The sequence below is a fragment of the Coloeus monedula genome, assembly GCF_965178545.1.
Source record: "Coloeus monedula genome assembly, chromosome: 1".
Classification (NCBI taxonomy): Eukaryota; Metazoa; Chordata; class Aves; order Passeriformes; family Corvidae; genus Coloeus; species Coloeus monedula.
Window position 1 is genome coordinate 105,786,180 of NC_138781.1, and position 8,514 is coordinate 105,794,693.

Genomic DNA, 8,514 nt, shown 5'->3' on the forward strand with positions numbered 1-8,514 from the left:
TCCTGTGTTTGTCGCAGTGCATTACCATACCCTAACTGCTGACAGGAATGAGCATGCCCCAATGCCTGAGAAATTAATTCCAGGTTTGTTTCAGTATTTTACATCCACATCCCCTCCCAGGCCAGTGAAGATGCCATGATGACAGGGCCAATATCCACAGAAGAGCCACCAACTGGCCAATTGGGTGGCTGTGGCCTATCCATTTTTTTCATCTTCCCACCCTTGATGTGTGATTTATGTGGCCATTGTGAGCTAGTCAAAATATAAATTTAGATTATTACTGGGATCATTGTGCCTGTTTGCTTGAAGGTCAGAGACTTGTTTGTGATTGAGAGAAATTCCTTTGTGGAAAGCCAAACATCTCAATTGTTTCATAGCAAATTATATTTAGAAAGAAATATTTTTACTGTAACTTCTGAGGAGAGAAATTATGACTTACTTTAAGTAAGTCTTTTTACTTTACGAGTCAGAAAAGAGCAGGCTTAAACTCTCAGGCCAACAAAAAATAATACAATACTAAATCTCATCTGATACTGCATGTGCCCTCCACTTGCTTTCGTTAGCAGTGTTACTACCACACAGTACAGTAAACACAGTTTCAAAGCAAACTAATAGATTTTGTGTCCCTTCTCTCTCAAAGAGAAGATATCACATGCAAAGAGAGAGCTTCACTTGCTGTAAGCAGGACCTGTAAAAGCCTGACCTTTCCAAGGATGGATAACAAAGTCAATACTATGTCCATTCTCCTCTTGCAGCATTTAAACTGGGAGCTGTTTTCAAGAAACCTCAGTCTCGTAACTTCCACTGTGTTTATGTATGAGTCCAGACTAGCCCTACTTCAATACCAGAGTTGACGTTGGACTCTCCAGAACACAGAAGGCAGTTCTTTGCCCATTTTCATTGCTCCCCGAAGAGGAATGAACACATACTTCACATACCTATGGAGATCTTCAGTTAGGAATATTTGTCAGATAGATGTGTTTATGATACTGTTGTTAAGCTGGTAAGGGAACAGAAAACATCAGAAATCTTCCTTTTCTAAGTTACTAAGACAGTATTTCAGAAAAGCCTAGTAGAGAAAATGGCAGTTTCTAGCTGAGCTATATCTGCTCTATGAATAAAAGAATTGTACTGAATGAATATGAAAAGTGAAGGATCTGTTACTTAGTCAACTGGTTATATCTAAGAAATTCTACAGCGTGAGCATCCCATAATCATCTGATGCCACCTTTTTCACATCTCTCTACCATTCTGGCTCCTCTGACTAGGTGCTGCTATATTGCAAATACAGAAATTTCATTAACAACAAGAACCTAATACACCCATTTATTACATAAAAAAAATTTTTTTGGACCAAAGTATCTACATATTGCACCCTGACTGAAGCTGTGAACCAGGGAGACTGTGAGGAGTATGAATTGGCATACAGGTATTTTTTCAGCAGCTATGTTGCAAGAGGACTACTCTTCAGCACAGTTGAATCATTTCCTAATTGATGTGGAGTGGGCAGAAATCCTCCAACCAATGAGTCGTAGTTGAGATCCTTCCACCCTGAGCTGACTGAGTATTTGGGCTGCCTTCAAGGCAGTGAAGCAGAGATTACAATGCTTTGGATTTGACCAAGCAGTTTTTCCAGAAGGAGGTACTTAGAAAAGCCTCAAATATACATATATTTTTAAAAATTAAAATCTATGTATCTGACGCTACCATCTATATAGTATGTGTATATATGTGTGTGTACAGTAATGTCTAATCTAAAAGGACCACCTTAGTTGTATAAATGCCTCACTCTGGAATATAACTAACTCTTGGTTCAAATACTGCCTTGCGGTGTGTTTCAGTGTTTGAGCAGGAATTCTGATCTGTCTTGGTGAAAGAGTATGACTGCCACAGTTTCCAAACAAAAAACAACAAAACTTAGGACTTGTAACCACAGGGAGTACCTGGCTCTTGGTTTCAGCCTGCCCGAGCTGACAGACATGCCCAAAGCTAATGCCATATCTTTGATAAGTCAAAAATTGTCACACCAAGGATGAAGCTTCTTTTTCTTCTGTTAGCAGCAGAACGTGAAAGTGGGAAATCTCACAGCACTGCAGGTCTTACATGAAATTCTGCAAGGTGGATAAACTTCTAAGAGAATTATGGCCTGCTATAAATAAATTTTGTCTGCCTCTTAGGAGGAATGGCAGAAATATTTTTTAGAATATTGCTGTCTCATCAGAACAATAGAAACATTCTATTTCTTGGGTCTCATGACATCTTGTATACTCAGTGTTGGAGACTTTGGTCATTATAACTGCCTGAAGCTCTATTAAGAACAGAATCATAAACATGTAGATAGAAGGGACTTTTAAAAATCTTGTAAAATTCTCCCTTCTACACAGAAGCAGGAAAAAAAGTCCATGTAATTTTTGCCATCACCTTTCACCCACTAGATGGTTTCTTCTTAGAAAAGTGGTTGATTTGCTTGTTTATTCCTGTTGACTTGCTTGTTTATTCCTGTGCTGCTCCTCTTTGTTCTTGCTCTCCCTACCAAGAAAGAAGATTATTACTCAGAGTTTAAAACTAAACAAAAAAAACCCGACCCCCCCCCCCCAAAAAAAAAAAAAAAAAAACAAAACCAACAACAAAAAAGAGCACTAATAAGGAGTGTGAATCCTTATCTTTTGCTTTCTAGGTGGTGCCTTTCATGCCTTTGGGTAAACGTAATGCAATAGATCAACCACCTCTGCTGTAAATATTCTATCCTCTTGATAATATTTTCTAGTTCTTGAAATCCTTTAGGTGCAATAAAGAGCTGCCTGGTCTATGTCTGAGGACATGATGCAAGTGAAAAACTAGCTAAGATTAAGAAAGGTTTAATGTAAAAACTGGAATGATTAATGGGTTTTGAAGAATGGTGTATTTCTCTTTGTATTTCTGCTTTTATTTTGTATGCTACATTAAGTAAATTGCTTGAAAGTTTTTGAATTTACTGCATGTGATTAGAACACAGGGTGCAGTAAGCCTGGTTTTTGTAATACTGAGTGTTTTGGCCTTGCTTAGTTAATTACTGGGAAAGTATTATAATGGTAATGGCTACTAAATCTGCTCATTTTGGGTAGGATTTGACGGCTGTTTAAAACTGGGTTAATGTTTCTAGGAGCATGAATGTTGATAGTGGGATAGCATGAGTTTGGCTTTTTTCCTTCTTTTTATTTTTCTCCCTAGCACTTATAATACTGGTGTAAAATGTATATAGAGCCTGTATATCCTAAACCTCCCTAGGAAATCTGCAGTGGTTAGAGTAGAAGTTACATAATGGTTACTATGGGAATAATAAAGCTGAAATGAAGCAAAGCAGTAGTATAAAAGTGAAGCATTTGAAATTGGGTCAGGCTTTAGAAAACTCTTTTTTCCCTCCTCAGAAATTCTTGAGTTTGAATTCTTTAATTTCTTCCCTAAAGCCCCAAGCCTTTTAGGATTCCTGGGGTTTGGTTTTTGGTTTTTATTTACGTGAACTTTAAAGGCTAAAAATATCCCCATTTTAAAATGAACAAGCAAGAATCCCTAAACTTTGTTGCACAACTCAGGAATTGTAACTGTAAGGAACAGACTAAATTGCACGAGTCTTTTGATGAAATCATAAAAACTGGTAGCTAATATTTCAAGTGCAATTATAAATGTGGCTCAAGACAGAACAGGTTTTAGTAGTATACGACCAGATAGTTTTCTACCTGCTGTGCTACAGTCATCATCAGTTGTCTTGAACCACTATTTAAGGGTTTTTAAAGTGTATTTTAAGGGTTTGTCTTTAGATTTTCACTAAAAAGTTTTCAATGCAAGTTTTATTGAAATCCCAAGGAATGCCTAGAACATACATTCATCTGATACAACTAAGTATACCGTGTAAGTAAACATAATATTTTAGGGGGTAAAAAAAGGGAGAAGAGGTAGCCATTTTATGCTACAAAAATTGACATAAAGAACAGCAAAATAATGTGTTTGTGATGAAGCCTCTTCTTCTTGGGGGCGCAGAAATCAAGGTGGTTTTTATGAACCACTTCTGGATCATATCCAGAAATTGAACCCTCATGTGGCAAAGTCAGAATATATTGGCATAATTTCTGCTTTTAACAAATAATATTTTGGTGATGCTGGTACAGACTGGTTGTTCTGGGGGAGACATGTCATGCATTCCGTAATTACTGAGAAGAGAGAGTGACCAGGATTTTATAGTATGAGTTTATGTATTTAAGAGAGTCAGCTCTGTCAAACAGCAGCACTTCTGTGAGTCAACTGAAGTATTTTAATTGTTCAGATGAGGAAAACCTTATCAAATTACTCAATACTAATCTTTTTGTTAAAGTATCTACCTAATTCAGGAATTCTGAATATACCAGAATCTTCCTATCTTTGTTTCTCACTATATCTAGTTTATTTCTAGTTGGTGTCCTTCAAATATGATATGCCATCCCATCTTCCATTGAAGTTGAATGTTTTCAAGTTGGTCTTCTCCCTTTGGGATCAAGATGGATGGATTTATGTTTGGTACTGCTCAGCAGGCAGCCTAATCAGATGGGACAAAAGGAGTTACTGCGCCAGGAGTGGGTTCTGGATTTTACAGATTTTTAGTGACTTTTAGTTCTTTGGTATGTTGGGTTACTTTCCAATATTATAATTTAGCCCAGTGTTTGGAGATTCTGCATAGTACATTGCTATCATCTGGACACTTAAAATACCAGTAGAAAAAAATACAGGGATTAACCACTTATATTTGTTCTTAAAAAAAGGGGGGAGACATTTAGGGGGGAGACATTTTATAGGTAATTATTTTTGCACTATTGGATATAAACTGTATTTTAAAGACTGTATAAATTTTCAGTTTATAAATTATGAATCGTCATGTGTAAATTTTACATCAGTTTGCCAGGAGAATTCTTTATTCTCTGTTAGGCAGACCAAACACTGATCCCATAAACAGCTTTATTCCAAAATAACCATACATAAATATGTAATGACTTTTGTATTTTCATTAAAATAACGCATAACAACAGCACCTATGCCATAAAAGAGATAATAGTACTGCATGCATGTGCATGAACTTGTGCCCATGGCAAAATTCCATCTTAAGAAAAGATAAAACCTAATAAATACTGACATGTAAATAAAGCCTCTAAGACGTGGGTTTTAAGGGACAGCCTTTATTTTTCTTTAACCATAAATATGTGATGATTAATCACCGTATTTCTAGAGAAAGGAAATTCCTCATTTCTGTATTTGCTGCTGTCGAGGTTGTGGCCATCAGTATGATTGCTTTAGGCAAGCTGCTGCTTCTTTTGCAACAGCAACATTAAAATTTGAAGAGGAATGTTTGCTTAAAAATTTCCAGACAGAACCATTAGGTCGGAAGGGGCCTGTGTTCAGCTCTCAGTTCAGACTAAGTTACTCAAGGCTTTTTGTCTAGTTGGGTTTTAAAAACCTCCAAGGACAGTGGTTCCATAACATCTCTGGACAACCTGTTCTGGGGCTTCGTTGTCCTCCAGGTGATTTTTTGGTTTTTGAGTGTATCTAACCTGAACCTTTCCTGTTTCACTTTATTTTCATGGTCTTTTGTTCCCACACTGTGCAATGCAGTGAAGAGTCCGGCTCTGTCTTCTCCATGACTACTTTGCAGGTGTCAGCAGGCTGTGCTTCACTCCCACAGCAAAATTTTCTCTTTTCCAGCCTTGAAGAAGGCCAGGCCCATCTGCCTGTCCTCTCATGGCAAGTGCTCTGGTACCCAACCATCTAAAATAAAGGAAATTAGGACATTCTCACCCAGGGATTATTTTTCTTGTCTTTTTAACTCTTGGGTTTTTATGATTTTTTAAAATATTTTCCAAGAAATTCTATTTTAAGGGCTGTCAAATAGTACTAAAGGGCTAATTAGAGCAGAGGATGCGAGAGAAGCATAAGAAGGGAACATGTCAGAACTTTGTGAAGTTGAGCAGAAAGGAAACAGCCTATTCACAGTCAAACCTTGGTCTAGGGAACAAGCTGCTTTGAAATGTGGCCTTACAGAGATATAAGAATCTTATTATGATATGTATACAGGGTATTTTAATGATTAAAAGTGAAATCAGAATGAGGAGCTGTTCTAAGCTTTTGAACCATGCAGTATAATGGACTCTCCCATATTATCTGATGATCTGTTGTAAGCAGCTGTGTAATTTTTTTTCTTTTCTGGAGACTTTCTTGGGTTGCTTTGTCAAGGTTTTGAGCTCTGAGAAGTGGAGACGTGAGATACATCAATAGTTTTGAATTAATGCTCATGGAAACAGTATGTCATGTTGTGAAAGCAGAATGTTTGAAAGGAACATATTCTGCAGGAAGGCCTGTGTGCTTTTAAAAATGAAAGATCTTTATAATTCATTTTGCTGGCAGTTATTCTGATATTGTGTTCATCCTTTGTTTCGAATTCTTTAAACTGATAATGTTCAAGATGTTCTTGGGATTTACTGTTTCTTAGTATAGAGGCAAAATAGTAGGGGTACTTACTATACCAAAATGCTTCTTTACATGAACAAAAAAATCCTTGGTGTTGGTTAAAAGTTAACCAAGCTTTTCTCTGATCCTTTATTTTTTTGAAAGCAAGGAGGGGGAAAAAATTCTTTTGTGATTCTTTCTTTAACCTTCTTTCTTCCTGCTCATAAAAATGGAGCTTTGTGTACTTGACCTTTCTGCCCTTGCAGGCACAGAGCAAAATTCCTGTGCTGCTACTCAGTGTGTTTACCAACAGTCTCATTGAAAGCCTCCAAGAAGTCCTCTTTGGTGCTGTCTATTCTGTATACTTGTAACATTAATGTTAAGGTGGTATTTTTTATCAGGCACAATATTTGCATATATATATATATATATATATATATATATATATAAAATTATTTTCTCCTACTATCCTGCACTCTAATCTTATAAAATTCTGTAATATTTTAAATACTTTAAACAGCTCTGAATGGAACAAGACATACCAAATCATCCCTGCCTTTTCTTCCTAGCAATTGCTGGCAGAAGTGTTTGAAATGATGTTGAAATGGAATCCTGCAGAATATTTTGACCTGAATAGGTACACAGTAAAAGCATGTGCAAAAAAGGAAGCCATTCTGTTTTTAACAAATATCTCATTTCAGCTTGCTGTATTGACTGAAATGCATATCTTTCTCCTCATATATCTACAGAGAGGTGTTGAAGTTCATCTTCATTCATGATCTTATTAAGAGCTGATTTAAAATCATTTTACATCTCTTTAATGTTTAGAAATACTTGCTCCTTTGTTCCCTGTATGGCATCATTAATTTGAAAGAGCAATAGAATTTTAAAGGTTCATATTTTAACAGGCCTTATGACTGTTCCTTCTAAAAACCCAGACAAAAAAGGGAACATCAAGAACAGCAGTATATTCGATATATTAGCTATGAACTCCCTAATTCTAGAGAGCTATGAATTGGCTAAGGGTTTAATTTCTAAAATGTAATTACCATGTTCTAGGTGATTATTTTTTCCCAATTAATTTCATGTAATAGCATTGCAAGTCACATTTCATAAATGGAACTTCTTTATGTTCAAACTGTGCTTGAACTTACAATTGCATAATCACACTGTAAAACACTTGTAAAGAAGACTTGCTATAATAAAGCATTAAGAAAAGCTTAAGCTGATTTTCACAAGCTCTATGCAACTGACCTAATGCTTGAAATTTGTAGGTGGTGCTAGCAGTTGGTAGTCAAGAAAAGCTTGCATTATTTCTTTAAATTAATTAGTTTTAATTTAAAGCAAGCTGCTAACAAATGATGATGGCTAATGTCTGGTACCTTGTACTGTTGGGGCTCCCAACCCCTTCCTCTTGACTGCTTTTTTGGCTGTGGTTAAGGTGGTGTTGAGAGGGGCTGAAGCATGGTGCCTGTAGCTCACTGTTGCACAACTAAGAGCCCACATGAAGGGGGCAAATGCCAGTTTTACTGTGTGGAGGAAACTGGAGGGAGCACTTAGTGCTCTGCTGGACGCCAGTGGCATCCTGGGTGCGGCTCCAAACCAGGCTCATGTGTTCAAAGCCCTAAATGGGCTCAGACAGCATTATCACAGAGGCTGCCTGTCTCCTCCACAGTACCTTCTCCCAAAGGAATAAAACTACTGAAGTACACCTTTGGTCTCTACTTTGTGAAATACCCAGGCATTAGACAGAAGGCTGAACATCTTATGGTCTTCAGAAAAACACAAACCTATATTTTGTCTGGGTTTATTTTTTTAAAGCAATTATTCCCCTAACAGTTATGGTGTAAAATTGCTTCTTCTAATAAGCTTCCAGAGTAAATAGAATAGGTTCAACTCTTTTAAAATAAGCAGCTTAGCTTCAAAGCCATAGGAGGGGATAGACCGGAAAATGGTTCAGTGCTGTAGGTAATGGTCCTTGTGTGTGCCTGTGTGCATGTTCTCTCACACATGTGGGCACAGCGTGGGCACAGTCAAAACATCAGTGAGGTGGGCTGTGCACTCACG